Below are 24023 nucleotides of genomic sequence, written 5' to 3'. Positions count from 1 at the left end.
TCCTGCTGGTTTATGCAATGCCTGCCTTCCTCAGCAGAAGCCATGCGCTATACGCCGTGCCATTATATAGAGTACACTCGGAATGATCAGATACCAATTACAATGGGACTGCAGAAGCCACAATGGCTGCGACTGAAGACCCAGTGATTGGGAGACTCCTGATAGTGTTCCTGTCTTATTTACATACAGTGAAACCTCTATGAGAAGACCGTCCTTTCATCTACAGCGATTCTCTGCTTCCATCATATACTGCGGCAATAGATAACAGCACGGGGAGGAACCGGGCGGCAGCGACTGCCTCTCCATGCTACATGGTGGTAGTGGCCTGAAATATACTTTATTCACACAGCCGAGAATCTCCTGTGAGTCGAGTTTTGTGTGATGCGAGACGCAAAAATATGAAATTCGTACTTTTTGCAGGATGTTCCATCTTCAGGCGTTCCTGCGAAATGCCTCACCCATTGTTTTTACGGCCTGATATTGCGCACAGCCAAGCGCCCTAAAACTCAGCCCGATAATCGCGCTTGTGGACCTGCGAGGTACCTGCTGATGCCGGGCGTTTTCTGTCAACACCTCCTATAACTTCAGTAAAGTAGCGATTCTCCGGCACGGCTTTCAGCTGCATCAGAGAGTTGTCAAGCATTTCCCCATTGTTTTCACACACGCCGTGTGATGCGTTTAACCCTTTGCAATCCAAATTTGGATTCAGGGTTTCCTAGGGGGCTTTCTCTTTCTGTCATTATACAATGGCACCATCTGCTGGCTAGAGTCAGTACTGCAGTATGGGACATGCTGGAGAGGCCCCCCCGACAACAGAGCAGCCAGTAATATACAGTAAGAATACCCTGCCGGACGTCTTCCGATTTTGGAGCTGTATAGCCTTCAATCAGAATGTCTTCAGACGTCAGACAGTGGATTGGAAAGGGTTAACAGTCTGTTTGAAAATGGATGATGCCTTCCAAGGAATGCAAAAGTTAGAACACGCCGCAATTTTTTCCTGCACTGCAATATGGGAACATTAATCACTTGTGTATAAGACCCCCATTCAAAAGAACGGGGTTCATATTTGTGCATCTCAACGCACAAGTCGCGCACAATTTTCTCAGCCGCGTGAAAGCGGCGTTAGGAAGTTAAAAAGTCAGCCAAATTGTAAGAGGTGTGTACTAGTGGGGTGGGGGGTGAACTGCATATGGTGAATGGATATACACTGAGACTACTTTATTAGAGACACCACCATACTAGCTGGGTCTGGGATTTCATTAAACTGACCACCTAGTTGTGTTTTCACATGCAAAACTGTAGAGAATATACAGTACCAAGAATGGCATGATCGAGAAAAACCATCCAGCGGAAGGGGATCCCCGTGGACATAAACAATTAAGGGTTAACAGGAGGAGGCCACAAATCGTTCTGAAGAACAAGCAGCGCACAGTCATGAACATTACAGCCAAGTATAAGGCTGGGTTCACAAGGGGCGGATTCCCGACGGAAATCTCGCGGTTTGGCCGCAGCGAAAAACCGCGAGATTTCTGCTGGGAGAACCGCTGCTTCAAAACCCGTGGCGGTTTTGAAGCGGCCCGGCCGCTCGCTCTTCCGCTGCGGCCGGCGCTCCCATATAGGAGAACGCGGCCGCAGCGGGAAAAAAAAAAATGAACATGCTGTGGTTGGCAAATCCGCACCGCAGCGGCGGCTTCTGCCGTCTTAGCCGCAGCGGATTTGCTGTCCCGTGTGGACGAGATTTCTGAGAAATCCTGCCCACATGGCTGGCTAATCCCGGGATTAGCAGCTGCATGCGGATTTGCCGCGGCGAAATTCTGCATGGAATTTCCGTGGCAAATCCGCCCCGTGTGAACTCAGCCTAATATTAGTGCTCCAACTAAGGCCGGCTGCACACGGACAGATTTGCATTGTGGAATCTGAAGCGGGCGTCCGCCTCAGTGTTCTGTGGCAAATACCTGCCCTAGCATGCAATGGGAAAGCACTTTTTCCTGCACACAAGTGGAAATCAATTGCAATTTTCCGCTCATGGAGGAGAGAGGGAAAAAAACAAACAAAAAAAAAATGCAGCAGCACGCTCTACCTTTGAGCAGATTCGGCTCGGACGGATTCCATTGAAGTCAATGGAAGCTGTCCGACCTGTAGCTCTTCCGCAATTAACATTTAGGGAAAGGTTGCAGATTCCGCATCATTGTCTAGCGATGGCGTGAGAATGTCTGTACTGCCAGACGGACCTTCCGCAGTACAGAAGAAAGAAGAAAACTAAAGGTATGTGGAGTCTCCAGCCCGGCACAGGGTCGGATTCCGGGGCGGGAGCCCGCATCCGAAATCCGACCCGTTCTTGTGCAGCCGGATTAACATGTCCAAACACACAACTTGTTAGTCCTTCACACGGATGGGCTATAACCTCAGATGACCAGTTCAAGGCCATTGCTGAGATAAACAGAACGGCAAGACTCCAGTGGGCAAGAGAGTGCAAAAGGTGGATCGCTAAGCAGTGGAAAACCATTACCTGTTCAGGTGAATCCAGATTTCTGCCGCACTGTGCTAATGGGACAGTCAGAATTTGGCGCAAGAAGCAGGAATCGATTAAACCTTCCCATCAGCTGTTCAGAGCATGCCAGCACCTCCCTCTAATTTGTGGCAACGGCAAGAAGCCATCATGTCTGCAGGCGCCAACTTAAACACCTAGTGGAATCTATGCCACAACAAATTGCTGCGACTCTGAAGACCAAAGGAAGTCCAAAGCGCTACTACTAGATGGGGGTCTCTAATAAAGTGGCACTAGGTGTATAGTCTTAGAAGATTCATGAACAGGCAGTTTCCAGATTTATAGAAATCTATCTTTTTAATGGATTATGTGCCAAGAAACGACAATTCTTGGCCATTGCAAAATACGAGACGATAAAAGGATGAGTGACAATGCTAATACAAAGTTGCTGTATAAAAGATCTTATCATTTGATACATAAATTCTTATCTACCACTGCCTCTTGTTTCTTAAGACGTACATGATAAGTTATGTACTCTCCTGGGTTTATACTGTAGATTTTCCTGTCGGCTCAGTTGACATCGCTTACAAATCACATACTTTTCAGTATATACGAAGCATCAATGATTCAGTCAAACACACAGATTTTGCATGTAAAGAAAAAAAAAATTCTCTACAACTATTTACCCTTCATACAAAGGCACTTATCTGCATATACAGACACAGCCTCAATGCTTCCCCAAGGCGGCATGTAATATGTCTGTAAATTATTCAGGAGGGAGTTAGAAAAGTGTGGATGTTTTTGCTTGTTCTAAAGGCCCATTTAGAGACAACGATTATCACTCAAAAGATGTCTTTCGAGCGATAATCATTGTGTCGTTTACGGCACAAGATGATCGCTCAAACGTTGAGCGATCACCTTGTGCTCCGAGCGGAGGATGCAGAAGACAAGCAGCCCGCATCCAGTTGTTGCCCGCTCGGAGCGCCTGGCATTATACAGCCAAACTCCGAGTGGGGTATGGAGAACACAGCTGGACCGCTCTGTTCTTCATACCCAGCCTGCCATCAGGAAGCGGGATACAGCTGAAACAATAGTATCAGCTGTATCCCGCTGTGAATCCCTGATAAGACTCATCGTTGTATTTCAGTCGTTAGACACAATGATTATCACTAGAGATGAGCGAACGTACTCGTCCGAGCTTGATGCTCGTTCGAGTATTAGCGTGTTCGAGATGCTCGTTACTCGAGACGAGTACCACGCGATGTTCGGGTTACTTTCACTTTCATCTTTGAGACGTTAGCGCGCTTTTCTGGCCAATAGAAAGACAGGGAAGGCATTACAACTTCCCCCTGCGACGTTCAAGCCCTATACCACCCCCCTGCAGTGAGTGGCTGGTGAGATCAGGTGTCACCCAAGTATATAAATCGGCCCCTCCAGCGGCTCGCCACAGATGCATTCTGACAGAGATCAGGGAAAGTGCTGCTGGTGCCGGAGCTGCTATAGGGAGAGCGTTAGGAGTTATTTTAGGCTTCAAGAACCCCAACGGTCCTTCTTAAGGCCACATCTGATCGTGTGCAGTACTGTTGAGGCTGCTTTTAGCAGTGTTGCACAATTTTTTTTTTTGTATATCGGCCGTGCAGAGCATTGCGTCCACAGTCTGCAGTCATTGTACAGAGTATAGGGCCAGTACTGGTGAGGCAGGAAAAGAAATATTCAGGCTATATAGGCAGTGGGCTTTTTCCAAAAAAATTGGGGAAAAATACTATATTTGGGCTGCCTGTGACCGTCTTCAGTTTACTGCGTGTCTGCTGGGGGTAGCAGTCCTAATTAATACGCAGCTAAGCGTTACAGCAGGCTTGCGCAAAATTGTTTTCTGGATCTGCTGTCTCTGTTACATGATCGCCGTCATCCCGCCAGAGGGAAAGAGTATACATAATATTATACGCTGCCTACAGTATCTGTCTGCTGGGGGTAGTAGTCCTAATTAATACGCAGCTAAGCGTTACAGCAGGCTTGTGCAAAATTGTTTCCTGGATCTGCTGTCTCTGTTACATGATCGCCGTCATCCCGCCAGAGGGAAAGAGTATACATAATATTTTACGCTGCCTACAGTATCTGTCTGCTGTATCAGCTCAGCATTTTAAAAAAATAGAAGCAAAATACTTAAGGCCTACTACTGGCCTTTGGCCACTTGACTGCTTCTGCGCTGTGAATTCCACTAGCTCAGTCATACGCACCTACGTCTCACTAAAGGCGTGCGCAAAATTGTTTCCTGGCTCTGCTGTGCGTTCCGTAAGGGAAGTCAGCCTCCAACCACAGGCCAGTAAGCGGCACAATTAATTACAGCGTTCTGTTTCTGCACTACTGGCAATACAGCATGCTGAGGGGTAGGGGTAGGCCTAGAGGACGTGGACGCGGGCGAGGACGCGGAGGCCCAAGTCAGGGTGTGGGCACAGGCCGAGCTCCTGATCCAGGTGTATCGCAGCCGACTGCTGCGGGATTAGGAGAGAGGCACGTTTCTGGCGTCCCCACATTCATCTCACAATTAATGGGTCCACGCGGTAAACCTTTATTAGAAAATGAGCAGGTCCTGTCGTGCATGGCAGAAAGTGCATCCAGCAATCTATCGACCACCCAGAATTCTGCGCCGTCCACTGCTGCAACTCTGAATCCTCTGGCTGCTGCTCCTCCTTCCTCCCAGCCTCCTCACTCCATTACAATGACACTTTCTGAGAAGCAGGCAGACTCCCAGGAACTGTTCTCGGGCCCCTGCCCAGAATGGGCAGCATTGGTTCCGAATCCTCTCCCACTGGAGGAGTTTGTCGTGACAGAAGCCCAACCTTTGGAAAGTTCCCGGGGTCCGGGAGATGAGGCTGGGGACTTCCGGCAACTGTCTCAAGAGCTTTCAGTGGGTGAGGACGACGATGACGATGAGACACAGTTGTCTATCACTCAGGTAGTAGTAATTGGAGTAAGTCCGAGGGAGGAGCGCACAGAGGATTCGGAGGAAGAGCAGCAGGACGATGAGGTGACTGACCCCACCTGGTTTGCTACGCCTACTGAGGACAGGTCTTCAGAGGGGGAGGCAAGTGCAGCAGCAGGGCAGGTTGGAAGAGGCAGTGCGGTGGCCAGGGGTAGAGGCAGGGCCAGACCGAATAATCCACCAACTGTTTCCCAAAGCGCCCCCTCGCGCCATGCCACCCTGCAGAGGCCGAGGTGCTCAAAGGTCTGGCAGTTTTTCACTGAGAGTGCAGACGACCGACGAACAGTGGTGTGCAACCTTTGTCGCGCCAAGATCAGCCGGGGAGCCGCCACCACCACCAGCCTCACCACCACCAGCATGCGCAGACATATGATGGCCAAGCACCCCACAAGGTGGGACGAAGGCCGTTCACCGCCTCCGATTTGCACCGCTGCCTCTCTCCCCTGTGCCCCAACCTGCCACTGAGATCCAACCCCCCTCTCAGGACACAGGCACTACCGTCTCCTGGCCTGCACCCACACCCTCACCTCCGCTGTGCTCTGCCCCATCCACCAATGTCTCTCAGCGCACCGTCCAGCCGTCGCTAGCGCAAGTGTTGGAGCGCAAGCGCAAGTACGCCGCCACACACCCGCACGCTCAAGCGTTAAACGTGCACATAGCCAAATTTATCAACCTGGAGATGCTGATAAATTATAGGGTTGTGGAAACAGAGGCTTTCAAAGGTATGATGGCGGCGGCGGCCCCGCGCTACTCAGTTCCCAGTCGCCACTACTTTTCCCGATGTGCCGTCCCAGCCCTGCACGACCACGTCTCCCGCAACATTGTACGCGCCCTCACCAACGTGGTTACTGGCAAGGTCCACTTAACAACGGACACGTGGACAAGCACAGGCGGGGAGGGCCACTACATCTCCCTGACGGCACATTGGGTGAATTTAGTGGAGGCTGGGACAGAGTCAGAGCCTGGGACCGCTCACGTCCTACCCACCCCCAGAATTGCGGGCCCCAGCTCGGTGGTGATATCTGCGGCGGTGTATGCTTCCTCCACTCAACCACCCTCCTCCTACGCAACCTCTGTCTCGCAATCAAGATGTGTCAGCAGCAGCACGTCGCCAGCAGTCGGTGTCGCGCGTCGTGGCAGCACAGCGGTGGGCGTCAGCAGGCCGTGCTGAAACTACTCAGCTTAGGAGAGAAGAGGCACACGAACTGCTGCAGGGTCTGACAGAGCAGACCGACCGCAGGCTTGCGCCGCTGAGCCTCCAACCGGGCATGGTCGTGTGTGACAACGGCCGTAACCTGGTGGCGGCTCTGCAGCTCGGCAGCCTCACGCACGTGCCATGCCTGGCCCACGTCTTTAATTTGGTGGTTCAGCGCTTTCTGCAAAGCTACCCACGCTTGTCAGACCTGCTCGGAAAGGTGCGCAGGCTCTGCGCACTATTCCGGAAGTCCCACACGGACGCTGCCACCCTGCAACATCCGCTTCATCTGCCAGTGCACCGACTGCTGTGCGACGTGCCCACACGGTGGAACTCTACGCTCCACATGTTGGCCAGGCTCTATGAGCAGCGTAGAGCTATAGTGGAATACCAACTCCAACATGGGCGCCAGGTTCTTGGAAAGTTTGAGGAGTCTACCCAGATGGTGAGCGGCGATGCTGCAATCATTAGCGTCACCATTCCTCTGCTATGCCTCTTGAGAAGTTCCCTGCAAAGCATAAAGGCAGACGCTTTGCGCTCGGAAACAGAGGCGGGGGAAGACAGTATGCGCTGGATAGTCAGAGCACCCTCCTGTTTATAACTCAGCGCGTTGAGGAAGAGGAGCATGAGGAGGAGGGGGAAGAGACAGCTTGGCCCACTGCTGAGGGTACCCATGCTGCTTGCCTGTCATCCTTTCAGCGTGTATGGCCTGAGGAGGAGGAGGATCCTGAAAGTGATCTTCCTAGTGAGGACAGCCATGTGTTGCGTACAGGTACCCTGGCACACATGGCGGACTTCATGTTAGGATGCCTTTCTCGTGACCCTCGCGTTACACGCATTCTGGCCACTACGGATTACTGGGTGTACACACTGCTCGACCCACGGTATAAGGAGAACCTTTCCACTCTCATTCCCGAAGAGGAAAGGGGTTCGAGAGTGATGCTATACCACAGGACCCTGGCGGACAAACTGATGGTAAAATTCCCATCCGACAGCGCTAGTGGCCAAAGGCGCAGTTCCGAGGGCCAGGTAGCAGGGGAGGCGCAGAGATCAGGCAGCATGTACAGCACAGGCAGGGGAACACTCTCTAAGGCATTTGACAGCTTTCTGGCTCCCCAGCAAGACTGTCACCGCTCCCCAGTCAAGGCTGAGTTGGCGGGAGCACTGTAAAAGGATGGTGAGGGAGTATGTAGCCGATCGCACGACCGTCCTCCGTGACGCCTCTGCCCCCTACAACTACTGGGTGTCGAAGCTGGACACGTGGCCTGAACTCGCGCTGTATGCCCTGGAGGTGCTTGCTTGTCCTGCAGCTAGCGTCTTGTCAGAGAGGGTGTTTAGTGCGGCTGGGGGAATCATCACGGATAAGCGTACACACCTGTCAACCGACAGTGCCGACAGGCTTACACTCATCAAGATAAACAAAGCCTGGATTTCCCCAGACTTCTCTTCTCCACCAGCGGACAGCAGCGATACCTAAGCAATAGGTAGGCTGCACCCGCGGATGGAAGCATCGTTCTCTATCACCATCAAAAACGTGGACCTTTTAGCTTCATCAATCTGTGTATAATATTCCTGCTCCTCCTCCTGAAACCTGACGTAATCACGCCGAACGGGCAATTTTTCTTAGGCCCACAAGGCTAAGTCATTTAATTTTTGTAAACAATTTTTATATGTTTCAATGCTCATTAAAGCGTTGAAACTTGCACCTGAACCAATTTTTATTTTAACTGGGCTGCCTCCAGGCCTAGTTACAAATTAAAGGGGTTGTCCCGCGAAAGCAAGTGGGTCTATAGACTTCTGTATGGCCATATTAATGCACTTTGTAATGTACATTGTGCATTAATTATGAGCCATACAGAAGTTATCAGAAGTTTTTCACTTACCTGCTCCGTTGCTAGCGTCCTCGTTTCCATAGAGCTGTCTAATTTTCAGCGTCTAATCGCCGGAATAGACGCGCTTGCGCAGTCCGGTCTTCTTGTTTTCTGAAGGGGCCGCTCGTGCCGGAGACCGGCTCCTGGTAGCTCCGCCCCGTCACGTGCCGATTCCAGCCAATCAGGAGGCTGGAATCGGCAATGGACCGCACAGAAGCCCTGCGGTCCACCGAGGGAGAAGATCCCGGCGGCCATCTTCAGCAGGTAAGTAAGAAGTCACCGGAGCGCGGGGATTCAGGTAAGCGCTGTGCGGTAGTGTTTTTAACCCCTGCATCGGGTTTGTCTCGCGCCGAACGGGGGGGGGGGGGGGGGGGGGGTGTTGTTGAAAAAAAAACAAACACGTTTCAGCGCGGGACAACCCCTTTAAGCCACATTAACCAAAGCGATTAATGGGTTTCACCTGCCCTCTTGGTTGGGCATGGGCAATTTTTCTGACGTACATTAGTACTGTTGGTACACCAATTTTTTGGGGCACTCGCCTACAGTGTAATCCAATTAATTTTTTGCCCACCTGCATTAAAGCTGACGTTACATCAGCTGTGCTGGGCACTGCAATGGGATATATTTATGTACCGCCGGTGGGTTCCAGGGAGCCACCCATGCTGTGGGTCCACAGGGAGTTGTAACTGCATGTGTCCACTTCTAAAGAACCCCAGTCTGACTGGGGCATGCAGTGTGGGCCGAAGCCCACTTGCATTAAACATGACATTACCTCAGCTGTGATGGGCAATGCAATGGGATATATTTATGTACCGCCGGTGGCTTCCTGGCACCCACCCATGCTGTCGGTCCACACGGAGTTGTAACTGCATGTGTCCACTTCTAAAGAACCCCAGTCTGACTGGGGCATGCAGTGTGGGCCGAAGCCCACCTGCATTTAATCGGACGTTACCTCAGCTGTGATGGGCACTGCAATGGGATACATTTATGTACAGCCGGTGGGTTCCAGGGAGCCACCCATGCTGTGGGTGCACACAGAATTCCCATTGCGGAGTTGTACCTGCCTGTGACTATTTATAAAAAAACGCGGTCTGACTGGGGCATGCAGACACCTTGACAGAATGAATAGTGTGTGGCACATAGGTTCCCCATTGCTATGCCCACGTGTGCAGCTCCTGATGGCGGTGGCACAGGATTATATTTCTCATTGCTTCTGTACAGCATTGTGGGCTATCGCCCCGCCCCTTTTAAAGAAGGTCGCTGCCTAGCCGTGCCAACCCTCTGCAGTGTGTGCCTGCGGGGGGGGGGGGGGGGGGGGGGTTGGGCAGCATGTAACCCAGGAGAAGTGGCAGCGGAGTGTCATGCAGGCAGTGATTGTGCTTTGTTGGAGGTAGTGTGTTGCTTAGCTAAGGTATGCATTGCTAATAAGGGCTTTTCAGAAGTAAAAGTTTTTGGGAGGGGGGGGGGGGCCACTCTTGTCGCTATTGTGGCTTAATAGTGGGACCTGTGAACTTGAGATGCAGCCCAACATGTAGCCCCTCGCCTGCCCTATCCGTTGCTGTGTCGTTCCCATCACTTTCTTGAATTGCCCAGATTTTCACAAATGGAAACCTTAGCGAGCATCGGCGATATACAAAAATGCTCGGGTCGCCCATTGACTTCAATGGGGTTCGTTACTCGAAACGAACCCTCGAGCATCGTGAAAATTTCGTCCCGAGTAACGAGCACCCGAGCATTTTGGTGCTCGCTCATCTCTAATTATCACTCAAAAGACGGCTTTTGAGCGAATTTTAAACCATAATCGTTGTGTCTAAATGGGCCTTAAGTCTTTTCTTTTGCATGTTTGATTCATATCTGGGTATAAAAGAAATAGGGACAAACAAAGTTGCCAGCAGGGTTCACAAACTTCCATATTCCAGAAAAATGTATACATTATAAAAGGAAAGTTCCTGGAAACTTGTATTCTATTTGTTAACAACCAAAAATTCTACTTTGCTACTTCTTATCTATTAGGGCTCATGTCCACAAACGGATTTGTACTGCTGTTCCCGCAGTGGAATAACGCAGCTATTAGGTGCTATTGAACCGAATGGCTTTTCTGCCAGCCAATGCCGAGCGAGCAGTAAAAAAAAAAAAAAAAAAGGCATGTTCTATTTACCGCAGATTTATGCCGCAGGAGGTCTGCATCAATATAGCCTTGATGGAGACCGCGGAAAAATGCACAATATTCCGTGATCAGCAGCGGCCGTGGTTTGTTTACAATCCCGCGACGGCTGTGGGCATGAGCCCTTAAGATGGATAGAACTTGAACGGATAAATAACACATACATTTGAATAGGTTTAGGCCTCATGTCCACGGGACAATCTGCAGTTCAATATGCCCACATACAATCATTGGGCATCCGTGGGTAAATAAATACCTGCTGATGTCATTTTATCCCGGTGTGTGGATTGCATGGGGGGAAAAAAAATGCAACATGCTCATTTTCTGCGGATTCCCCCAAGGACGGCTTCCATTGAAGGGAAGCTGTCCGATCAGCAGCACACCTGCAGCTGACACTGCAGACGTGCCACAGATCCGCGGACAAGCAGGAGATTTAAGGGGAAAAAAGCACTGCGCGCGGCACGCACACTCCGCAGTGCAGAAGAAAAGAAGATCCGGCCAGGACGGAGAAGACCCGCACTGCTACCGGACAGGTGAGAAAGTGTCCATGGGTGCAGGGACACTGGTGAATTCCGTGGCGGGCTTCTGCGCTTGGAATCCGTGTGCACCCGTGGACATGAGGCCTAATTCATATAAGCTAATTTTTTTTTCTTCTTCAGTCCGAAAGTCTGAGATAAAAAAAAATAAAAATTGGTTGTCCGCAGCTTTTCAACACAGAATGGAGCCGCAGCTCCGAAGCCGAGGCAAGTACACAATCTTTCATTATTTTTAGGCATGAGGAACAGAAATTAAAAAAAACACAAAAAACTTAAACTTGGAGAACTCCTTTAATGGATATAGATCTCAATGCGGGCAGTCGTATTTATAGCTGCTGCAGAGACAGGGAGAGAGAACTAAAGACCACAATAAAGACAGAGACAGAAAGATCAAGGTGAAAAGATAAATCACGCTGTCTGCAGAAGAGACTAAACTTTCTTTTTCACTCTGGGCGAATTCCATAGCGGAAAATCAAATTCATTTCCACAAGGAGAGATTTTATGTTTAATTAACCTATCGTATGCTAGAGGGGATATAATGTTAATGTAGAGCGAACACTTTGGCAAAAAAGATCATTTCTAGTTTTTAATAGATACAGAAAAGTTTCCCCTGGCTGAAGAATCACGCCAAAACGCTAAAGAGGTTAAAAAAAAATATGGCACCAACAGCTTCCAATTTCTGGTTGCACATAATATATACAATACGGTTATAATGACTTCTGAGAACAAGGTCCTTCCTGCAGTGCTGATGAAAGAACCTCATGCCCACTGGCGTAACTATAGAGGATGCAGGGGATGCAGTTGCACCCGGGCCCAGGAGCTTAAGGGCCCCATAAGGTCTCTCTTCTCCATATAGGGAACCCAGTACTATGAGTAAAGCATTATAGTTGGGGGCCCAGTTACAGGTTTTGCTTTGGGGCCCGGGAGCTTCAAGTTACGCCTCAGAGTTAAGGGGTTAAGAGAAGTTGCCCCCCCCCCCCCCTTCCCAAGATAAACTTTTGCACCTTCGCCCCTGCTCATGCCGTTTATCAACCAGACAAATGTCATTTTTCAGAGCCTGTCTTCCCACTGTGATGGCCATTTAACGCCTTAGATGCTGCAATCAATAGTGACCATGGTATCTAATGGATGTAAACAATGGGAGGATCACTGATCTTTGTCAAGGGTGCCCCAAGCCTTTATTCTGTCTGAGGCAAGGTGTGAAATAGCACCCATCCCCACCCACAAGAGAAACCAATTGTTTTAAAGGCATTGAAAATGACAATATACAAGTTCACAACACATTTTGAACCACTGAGACTTGTCTGAAGTAACAGAGTAATAGTGTCCCCTGTAGTAGCCCCAATAGTAGTAGTAAACCACTTAATGGCCCGAGTAATAGCAACACGCGCAGTGGCCCTAGGATTAATAGTATCCCTCAAATAGCCCCAATAGTAATAGAGTCCCCATTAGTGGCTCCAGTAACAATAGTGATCCCCATAGTTATGCCAGTAGTAATAATGACTGCCAAAGTTACACCAGTGGTAATAGTGATCCCAGTAGTAATAGTGACCCCTATAATAACCCCAGTAGTAATAGTGACCGTCATAGTGGACCTCCAGCCAAGACCAATGGCTGTCACGTGTAGATGTCTATTAAGTTGTGTTTTAGGAAAGGCCTAATAGGTGGCGTTATAATGCAATGCTAGTGGACATTAAAAAAAAAAAGTGCTTAAGAAAATGACCATTTTCCCATCTCTGATGTACTTGTACATAACAAAAGGTGTGGTGTGGGTACGAAGTGGACTCAGGAACCCAGCCATCCACATACCCTGTGGGTTTCAGATTTCTAAAACAGACACCCGCCGCAAACAGCCCCAATTAGAGTGATCTCCGACTGTTGGTATTTCACAGCCTACATCCGCGGCCACTTCTGACCACGGCATAGTAGTGGTCAACTTGAGGGGGAAGGTTCCCCTTGTGATTCACCACTGGCGCACTGTGATGCGACTGTAGGAATGCCAATTGTTGCTTAGTGAAGGCTCCCAGGACTGCCTTGTATTAAGTGGTTACCACGATAATAAAAACTTATTCCCTGAAAAGGCAAAAAAAAAAAAAAAGCACAACACTATCTCCTACAGCAATGAGATAGGACAGTGAAGAAATAAATGATAAAAAGTATGGATGTTGCAGAGGAAAAAAATTTTAAGTCGGACTACACCTTTAAGGGGTTAAAGTTAATTTGCCTCAGAATATACAAAAAAAAGCTTTTTTCTTTTCTGTACGTCCTTGCACTGCATGGAATATGTGGAGGATGTTTCTGTTGTGGCAGGTCGCTCTGCTTTATATCAATAGTGTTGTATTGACAAAATACGCTAGTGAAGAGAAAAGCTGTTTCTGTAATACACCCACTCAGGACCAGCTGCTGGGACTACAAATATTTAATGCTTCTACATGCAGCAGCCCTCCTCTGCTCCTGGCACCGCCACCCAGAGCACAAAGACAGGCAGATGATGAGACTCACACGGACCCCCAATATCATTTAGATTCTGTCACTACAGTTATTAGCAAAAACATCCATAATATAAACTCAAAAGCGGAAATAAAGCTAGAATAGGTAAAATAATTCAGTAGCAGCACTCATAGTATTTAGGCTGCTTTCACAGCAGCGCTGGGCCTGCCGGTCGGAGGCGCCGTTGCAGATCCGGCACAAAATACCGGAAGAAATAGCGCTTTTTCGTCCAGTAACATACCGGGCAGCTGAGCAGAAACCAAACAGACCACATTATAGCCAATGGGGTCTGGTTGGCACTATTCAGTTTGGTCATAAATCAGATTAATTCGGCCAGGGAATTTCCCCTATCCCGCTTTTCGAATGGCGCAGGAAACCAGAATCCACCAATGCAGATGTGAAACCTGCCTTTGGGCTGGTCTCCCACGACCGGATTTGAATTGCGGAGTATGCGATCGGCGTCCCCAAAGACTTACCGCAGTACAATGCGAACATTGAAAGGCATGGATTTTCGATTTCTCCTTCACACTCGGATACTAATTGCGTATTCCTCGGACGAAAGAAAAATCGCAGCATGCTCTATTTTACCATGGAATCTGCGCAGACGGCCTCCACTGATGTCAATGGATGCGTCCGAACCACAACCCACACGCTAAGTGAGGTCCGAAGGATGACCGGCCGGGCGCACAGCCAGAATCCACTGCGGGATTCACTGAATTCACTGAATCCTCATCTGCACTGTGTCCTACTTAGTTCTGTCTGCAAACACTCTTAGTAGGTTTTAGGAGTATGGGAGTAAACCAACATAGGAAGAACATACAAACTCCACACAGAGACTTGAACCCAGAACCCCAGCGCTGCATGGCTATAGTGCCAACCATTGAGCTGCTCTACAGACCATATACTTCATTGCTAGATTCTTTAGATCTAGATGTGGATAAGGAATTGTCCTTTTGCTGCAAAACTCGGCACACAGTTACATCTCAGGCAGATATGCCAATGATTGGATGAATGGTCTTGTCACCTGAGACCGTAAAAGTGTTCCACCCTTGGCCTATAGAAAGGCTCTCAGTGGCTGCTTGTGTGTAGGGGACCTCTGTTTTTACCACTTGCGTAGAGCTTGTTGACCACTAGACGCCTCTATGATGCAATCAAAGAGATTTCGCCCAGCCAACAGAGTTTCAGAGGGGCACATTTTTGGAATTTGAGAAGTTGGATGGTCGTATCAAAGAATTGCCTCCCCCCCCCCACCTAGGCTGTTCGGACCAGATGATTAGGAGATGTCGGGATCAGTGGATTTGTAAGGACATGCAGTCAAGATGATAGGGTTCAGGACGCCCTCGACAGACCACCAGTAGACAGCATTGTCTGTTCACCCAACAAGCACAAGCAGCTTCAACTGTTTTGCTGTCGACCATCCAGAGACAGGTGGCACCATTGTTACAGGTCCCTGGGTCTCTTGTAACCATTTCCAGGCACTTGACTGAAGGAGATTTGGTCTTAGAGTGCCCATTCCGTGTACTGCCTTTGATACCCACCATCGTCCCTATTTGCAGTGATATCATGAACGATGAAACTAGACTGCTATAGAGTGATACCAGGTTGTCTTCAGCAATGAATTCAGATTTAGTTTGGGCACCGATGATGGCCATTGTCACAGGAATGCCTCCACAACATTGCCACACTTCCATGGCCTGCCCAATCACCAGATTTATTGCCAATACAACATGCATAGGATCATCTAGGATGCCAACTTTGACATCCTATGTATAAGCATGATATAGAGACTCAGTTACAGCAAATGTGGATCGATATGCCACAGGATACCATACAGAACCTATATGCTTTCATGCCCGGGCCGCATCACATCTTGCATCCAAACTAGAGTCAGCCAAACAGGGTACTAGAGCCTTCATGCCCACCCGTATTGCATCATGTAACCAAACTAGAGGCAGTACAACAGGGTACTAGAGCCTCCATACCTGCCCGTATCACATCTTGTATTCAAGCTAGAGCCTCCATGCCCATTTGTATCACATCTAGTATCCAAGCTAGAGCCTCCATACACGCCTGTATCACATCTAATATCCAAGATAGAGGCGGTACAACAGGGTACTAGAGCCTCCATGCCCACCTGTATCACATCTTGTATCCAAGCTAGAGGTGGTACAACAGGGTACGAGAGCCTCCATGCCCACCCGTATTGCATCTTGTAATCAAACTAGAGGCAGTACAACAGGATACTAGAGCCTTCATACCTGCCCGTATCACATCTTGTATCCAAGCTACAGCCTCCATGCACACCTGTATTACATCTAGTATCCAAGCTAGAGGCGGTACAACAGGGTACTGGAGCCTCCATGCCCGCCTGTATCACATCTTGTATCCAAGCTAGAGGTGGTAAAACAGGGTACACCCCCCAACAGAGCCTCAATGGCTGTCCATATCACATTTTGTATCCAAGCTAGAGTCGGTACAATAGGGTACACCCCCAAAAACACACACAGCACTAACATCACAGATCTATTATAAGGGCTTGCTCAAATGGACGTATTTACACAGAATATTACATGTGTACTTTTTTACAAGTGCAGTAAACAATGCTGAAACCACGTTGATTTGCATTGGGGTACTCAGACCTGTGTTTTTCACGCTTGCAAAAAAGTTAATAAATAAATAATGCAGCATGTCCTATTTTGGTCCAAATTACAGATCAAAAATAGCCCACTAAAGTCAATAGTGTTGCATAAATATGTAGGATGTATGCTTATTCACTGCGTGTTTATGCAGGAAGGAGAAATCTATCGGACTTTTTTTTGCACATGTAATTATTACGCATGCAACCCCCCCTCAAAAAAAAAAACGCAAAAAGGTCAAAATAAGCATTGAATATACAGCGCTTCAATCTGTGAAGATGCCAAGTATTCATAGACCGAAGACAAATGCGCCTGTCAGAATGAGCCCCACGTCAATGGCAGAGGAAAAAAGGATCATGAAGGATTGTGGTAACACAACAGAACTGTCATATCAGGTCTATACAGTCGGCAGCATGAGAGCCACACAGAGCCCCTGTATACCTTGTGGCAGGTTGCATCTGCCTCTATGTACGCAGGTACTCTCCCTGTAGTAGGTAGCCACGTGCGCCGCCCTACAGTGTGGCAGTCACTGTGCGCTCCCTTCCTCCCCCATTCCATTGCTCTCAACAATGGGAAATTGTGATCCGAAGTTTTTAAGCTTCCCCTGACCTATATGTATGATTAGTCATCTGTGCAGTAAATTCTCGTCCCTGTATTCGGCTGCTTGACTTAATATTAATATACAGTTGGGTAGAGGTCACAATCTGTTAGAGTCAGCAATGCGGTGAAGCCTTTTTACTGTTTAGTCATAAACTCTTTAATTACTTTTAACATTAGCTTGTTACCTTGAAATAAACCCAAGGCCTCTGTAATACCTGACCTCTGGGCAGGGTGATATAATGTATGGATAGGGCTTCCTCCAGCAGAATGGATGAAGAATAGATCTGCTCTCCCTTCCCTGCCACTACACCACCTATGACTTGTGAAGCTAATGACTAAGATTACATCATGGGTAATGAGAGGCTAGCATTTTAAGGCCCATTTAGACCGGATGAATGTTGGGCAAACGATGCCCGACACTCGTTTGCCGCACATACTCGCTGTCGTGCTGCTGCACTAGTATCGCTGGCTCACAGCGGGGCGGTTGCAGAAGATTTCTCTCCTCGCTCTCCCCGCCCCTCTCCATTGAAATAATATAGCGACCATTCAAACTAAATGGGCCTTTACATTTTTTAGGCTAGCCTTTGTGAAACTTTTTTCCCCCCCTGTTTGGTCAGTACTCAGGATTAAAGGCCCATTTAGACACAACGATTATCGCTCAAAAGCCATCGTTTGAGTGAATCGTTGCACGTAAATGTGCCCATCCTTCAGTTTTCTGCCAAACGACAGACTTCAGTTCGGCTTGAAAACCGTTGTTCAGCAGAACAGCTGATAAGCAGGACCGCATGCTGTGCTCTGCCCGGGGACCGCTGATAACAGCTGATTGCATTGTCTCAGCTGTTCTCAGCTGTCAGCCCCACCAGTAGAACAAAAGGAATTTATTCAGAGAACAGCGGGCGGTCCACTGAATAAATTCAGCTCCCCTTGGCTCACAGGCTACTAATTGGTACTAATAGGCATTAGTACCAATTAGTAGATTATGCAAACTGATCGCTCAAAAGCCATCTTTTGAGCGATCATCTTTGTGTCTAATGCACCTCAAGGGTCCTTTTACACAAAGCAGAGAATGGGCTCAACAAACGTTTGGACGAACACTCCTTTCCAATCACTGACCCACTCGTTTACAGGCCGACTGCATCTTTTATGTGGCTGCAAAAATATATATATAGTTGTCGGCTGCACATTTTCAGGTGTGAAATGCAAAACATCATCAGTCTTCAATGGCAGACGTTTCTTGTTCGCTCGCTGGCTGCATTCGCAACGGACTGAGCATGAACCGCACACAGACCTAATATAATCAATGGGACTATACTGACTTATGTGTAAAAAAAAAAAAAAAAAAAGGCCACCTTGCACATGGATGTGAAAGGCACACGTTAAGGCCGGGCTCACACGAGTAGTCCGGATTCCACATGCGGGAGTCCAACAGCGGATTCCGTCTATGTACCTGTGGTTTCTGTATTGCAGATGACCGTAGCGCCTTGCCGTCAGTCATGCGCACAACAGGTTTGTTTTTTTCCTAAATACTTGTATTCCCAGTGCCGTCGCTATATGAACTTAATTGAACTCCTCTTCGGCCCAGCTCTGCAAAGCTTCAAAAGGTCGGTCTCACATCCCCGGATTTGGCGAGCGCACGATACGTGGTAATAAGCAGCATGTGGGTCAGAATTGCAGATTCTGCGAGCAGAAGAAAAGTCGCAGCATGCTCTATTTTAGCGCGGATTCCGCATGTATGGGCTCCACTGAGCTTTATGGATGCGTGCGATCCACAGTGCATACGCAATTAATGTGCATGGGCGCAGATTCGCTCACAATTTGCTAGGAAACCAGATACAAAAGACTAAATTTTTAGGTTCCCTTTAATGATTTCCAAGAATAATAAGTTGTATTACATTGTTTCATATAATGTACTATGGAAGAAAGAACAAATCATTCTAAGCCATTAGAATGGAAAGTGGCTTAAGAGATTGTAGCGATTACAGCTGTCTACTTGTCAAAGGGGATTGTAACTTCAGAGTTAACTCTGAACCTGCCTATTAAACCCCTTAGATGCCATGGTCATTATACACCATAGCAGTTAAAATGTGCCCCCCAAAGGCTTCCCTAACCCTTGTTTTTCACTTAAATGCAAGTATTTTGGGCTGACAATCATTTCTTGCAATAGGAAATTAATTAGAAATCTTGCACCATTTGTCTTCTGCAGCTTCAACATATCACTGTATACACACACTGAGGTCTAGGTCTCCATAGGAGATCAGTCACTGTATATACACACTGAGGCCTAGGTCTCCATAGGAGATCAGTCACTGTATATACACACTGAGGCCTAGGTCTCCATAGGAGATCAGTCACTGTATATACACACTGAGGTCTAGGTCTCCATAGGAGATCAGTCACTGTATATACACACTGAGGTCTAGGTCTCCATAGGAGATCAGTCACTGTATATACACACTGAGGTCTAGGTCTCCATAGGAGATCAGTCACTGTATATACACACTGAGGCCTAGGTCTCCATAGGAGATCAGTCACTGTATATACACACTGAGGTCTAGGTCTCCATAGGAGATCAGTCACTGTATATACACACTGAGGTCTAGGTCTCCATAGGAGATCAGTCACTGTATATACACACTGAGGTCTAGGTCTCCATAGGAGATCAGTCACTGTATATACACACTGAGGTCTAGGTCTCCATAGGAGATCAGTCACTGTATATACACACTGAGGTCTAGGTCTCCATAGGAGATCAGTCACTGTATATACACACTGAGGTCTAGGTCTCCATAGGAGATCAGTCACTGTATATACACACTGAGGTCTAGGTCTCCATAGGAGATCAGTTAGTGAGGCTGGACTGATGACTAATAGTCCATTTAGACACAACAAGAATCACTCAAAGCTGTCTTTTGAGCGATTTTCGTTGCATCTAAATGCAATGACATTGTGCAGTTTTCATGCACAAGTCGTTGATCGCTCACTTCAGGTTTTCTTGGATTGAGCGATCAGCTGTTATCACAGCCTGCTGCGCTGATAAGATTCTCTGTGCCTGTGTCCAGTTGTGAATTCACAGCGGGGCATGGGCTGTAAGCATGCAGAACAATACAGCTTTGCTTATGCAAAACAGCTGTATTGTTCTATTAGTGGCCGCGGCTGTGTCCCGCTCCGCCTTCATAACTGTATATTAGCTACTATAGACTATGCAAAGATGATCGCTCAAAACGGTCACTCAAACTGTCGCTTCAGCGACTTTTCAGCGATCATCTGTCAGTGTAAATGGGGTCTAAAGACACCTTTACGGGGGGGGGGGGAAATCACCTGTATAATCTCTTGAAACAGCAATTTTCGTCAATAGTTGTCCCGTGTAGACGCAGCTACCAACGGGGCAATGAGCAAGAAATCGCTCAATAGTCACTAGTTGCTTCGTTTCAACTCTAAGAAATAGGAGTCCTTCAATCTCTGAACGCCTACAAGCTCACTGCGAACGTAGGTGGGCGTCTGGAAGAGATCTCCAGCGCGCTACGCATCTGTTCACTGGACGGCCATCGCTCCTGTGTGACAGCACAGGAACGATATTTGTTGGGACAGCTGTGAGGTGCTTACATGCCCAACAGTCTCTGCTGTAGGCCCATTTACACGCAACGATTAATCGCTCACAATTCGTACAAACGAGCGAATGTGAGCAATAATCATTTCGTGTAAACGCAAAGCCATCGCACACGAATCGTTCACTTGTTCTTTAAATTTCAGCCTGCATAAGCCTGCTTGTCATTAGGCTTTAAAGGGCATTTCTTCAGTCTTTAAAACGACTTGCGGGGAGGGGTCATAAGGGATTATATCTTGATGCCACCGGAAGCTAGGGGTTTGACAGGGCTTCCATGGAGGAGCACCCTTGTCACACCCCTAGCTCCCGATTAGCGCAAGTATTGAAGTTCCTAGCAGCGTGGGTATGCCAGCCAATGCACCCTGCTAGGAGCTGTGCAGGAATCCCTGGAATCCCCCGGCGCCAATATGTTCCGAGGCCCTTGCCGCAGAATTTTTTTTATTTAAGCGGTGGAAGCTGCTTCCCCACTGTCCTACTCCATTCAGTAGTGCTGGGTGACATGGTTGGCTGCGTGACTGTATGCAGCGGAGGAGTGCAGCACTTCAGCGGAGGACTGGAAGGGCGCTGCCACTGATCGGCCAGATATGGAGCCGTGGCTGTCTGCATAGGATCGCATTATCTAATGCAATCCTATGGCAGCGGGCACGGGCGGAAATTCTGCGGGAAATCCAGTAACGAAATTTCCGCCTGTGTGCAGGAGGCCTATGCAAGAATGGTTTCATACCTGCGCTGGAATCTTCGTTTGGAGGTTTCATCGCAGATCCGGCACAAAATATTGGAGGAAGTAGTGCTGAATGCAGCGCTTTTTTTCCGGTAAAATGCCAGACAGCTGAACAGAAACCAAACAGACCCCCATTATAGTCAATGGGGTCTGTTCAGCGCTGTGTGGGGTGTATTAGAAGACAGATCCATTTGGCCGCAGGGACTCCTCTTTCCTGCCCCCCGAATAGACCAGGAAAATAGACCCCCCCCCCTCCTGACACCGATTTGAAAGCAGCCTAAAGCCTGCCTTACACAACCGAATTTGAATTGTGGATTTCGCGATGATGATATGCGGTAGTACACGGGCGTTGAAAGGCATTGACTTTCGCCAGTATCGTAGCATGCTTTACCGCGGATTCCCCGTGTATGGGCTCCATTGATCTCTATGGATGTGTCTGATCCATAATGCATACACAATTACATTGCGTATTGACATGGAGTCGCACGCACGTTGCTAGAAACCAAGATACAAATGGTATAAAGAAAGCAGGAATTTGTGGGCAGACGATGCAGGACGGAGTCTGGGGAGCAGCACCCCTATCCAGACCGCTGTCTGCAACCTCCGCTTGTTCTTTTGGGCTCTTCCTCCACAAGAATAAGGGTTTATATTACTTCCAAAAAAAGTAGTATAAAACCAGCCAGGCCTAGAGGGCAGTATCCCGTCCAGAAGGTATGATTACTGACAGTTGTGTATACTTATTGACAGTTTGGTATACTTTAAAAAAAATAAATAAAAGTATGTTACATTGTACAAACATTAGATAACAATCAAGAACACTGACAAAGTTGAAGCCCCTCCCCCCTCCAAGTCGTCTACCCCCTATATAGATTATTTTGTATCTGTTTAGCCGGAGAACGTTGGATACAGATGAGGGACGGACTGCAGATTTGGGATACAATGGGATGTAACAAGCCCTGAGGCTGCTCTGTACATACACAATACACACATCAATCTACCTAGATGAATGACAGTATATCTATACATCCCCCCCCCCCCCAGCAATAATTCAACCTTTATCAAAAAAATTAGCGCAATTTATACAGCAGAAATTGCAGATCTCATCACTCCAAGAGACGGCCTTGTGAATGGCTTACTGTTACCATGACAACAGCTCGGACCAATCCCAATCCTTGTCAAGTTTTACCCGGTTTTCTACAGGTTAAAAAAAATAAATAAAATGACATTTCTAGAACCGATAAAAATATCATAACGCAAAAAAGTTTGGCAAAAAAAATAAATAAAAAGATTTCTTAAACAATATATACTTTTTTTAAAAAAAATACAGATTCCAAATAAAATAGGTTTCCGAAAGCCAAATTATGTCGCTATTAAAAAGGGGCCGGCGGTGCAGCGAGCGTTAAATCACCGCATGCAAATTCAAAAGGTGCACTTGAGAAAGTAGAAGTGATGCGGGCGTCTGCGAGTAGAGGATAGTGGTAGGGGGAGGGGGCGGCCGCAGCACCCATCAGGCACCCATAGATCTGCCGCTGCAGATGGCTCTACCTGTTCAGCATACATATTGCTGGTAATCACCCCCCCCCCCAGATATTAGCAGCTGCAGCCGGTCATCTGCAGTGCTTCTACAGATCACTGCTGGGACTACCCACCGAGCAGCAGTTAAAGAGCCCCTCTGCAGCAGTCCAGCGCTGTCATCACACAGCGGCAATCAATAAGCACCCAGTCACCTTCTCGTGCTGCTGTCAGGCCCCTCATGCAGGCGCCCAGCATGCAGTGATGGATGAGAAGGCTGCAGTTACGGTACCTTCTCCCACAGTGCTGGGGGCTGCAGCTGCCTCGGTCTTCTCACTCTGCTCATGTCTCACCCTGCCACTCGTTGGGGGGATTTGTTTTGGGTTTTTTTTTGCTTTCTGTACACTCATTTAGATACGTAGGTCCATTGCAGTAAACCCCCCCTAACCAACCTGCTGCTGCAGCTGCTGCATTATCTCCGGCTCACACGGAGCCTTTAAATCCAGGCTGGAAGCTGGAGCCTAGTGGTGGGCGCTAGGACCTGCGCTGACGTCAGGGTCATGTGATGGGCGGTCACGTGCGGGGGGAGGGGCTTGGCTCTGCGCTGCTGCTGGGATGTGCGTCGCGTCCTCCCCGCGGGTGATAGTGGGGTTGTGGGTGAGGGGGGGTGCAGGAGGTAACGCAGCCTTCTCGCTGTATTCGCACGCAGAGAATAGAACCCATTGATCGCAATCGATCGCTAGTTCGTATTTCCGGCGCACAAAAAAGAAGCAGCATGCTCTATTTTCCCATAGAAGTCAATGGGGGTGCGTAATAAACAAGGAGGTGCGTAATAAACAGGGAGGTGCGTAATACCGCTGGAGAAAAAACACATCAGGAACCCGTTAGGCACATTAGCCATTTCAATCAAGTCTTTCTTTGCTGCGTGCAAATGAGCGTACCTTGTAGGGGGAAAAAGGTAGTAAGATAGGCAGAAATGCGTGCGAAACATCGTTCAGTGCACAAAAAGGTGTGCGGAGGCGTGCGTAAATGTGCATCATGTCAAAGAAACCTCATAGTACCGTGTACCCCGAAACAAATAAGACACTGTCATATTAATCGTTGCCACAAAAGAGGCACGGTGACTTATTTTCAGGGGTGTCTTATACTCACCTAGCTGCCAGTGTTTTGGCCCCCCGCGCTGATCTTTCCGGCGCTGCGGCAGGCTGCTGTGTCCTCCGCGC

At 48.4% G+C, this 24023-nt stretch overlaps 1 protein-coding gene across 3 annotated transcripts in view; it reads right to left on the bottom strand.

Annotated features, from left to right (window-relative positions):
• ASPHD2 (aspartate beta-hydroxylase domain containing 2) overlaps positions 1-23354 on the bottom strand; it is a 55049-nt gene extending 31695 nt beyond the window's left edge. Inside the window, exon 1 of one of the 3 annotated variants that reach the window (XM_066603910.1) lies at positions 23253-23354. The gene's annotated coding sequence lies outside the window, so the exon portion shown is untranslated. Of the gene's footprint in view, positions 1-23092; positions 23187-23252 lie in introns of those variants that run through there. The other 2 variants (XM_066603909.1, XM_066603911.1) reach the window with 2 other exon arrangements.
• Positions 23355-24023: the final 669 nt, after the last annotated feature.

Source organism: Eleutherodactylus coqui, chromosome 5, assembly GCF_035609145.1.
Source record: "Eleutherodactylus coqui strain aEleCoq1 chromosome 5, aEleCoq1.hap1, whole genome shotgun sequence".
NCBI classification, from domain to species: Eukaryota; Metazoa; Chordata; class Amphibia; order Anura; family Eleutherodactylidae; genus Eleutherodactylus; species Eleutherodactylus coqui.
The sequence above is the reverse complement of the archived record's forward strand: the minus strand, read 5'-3'. Positions and strand labels throughout refer to the sequence as shown.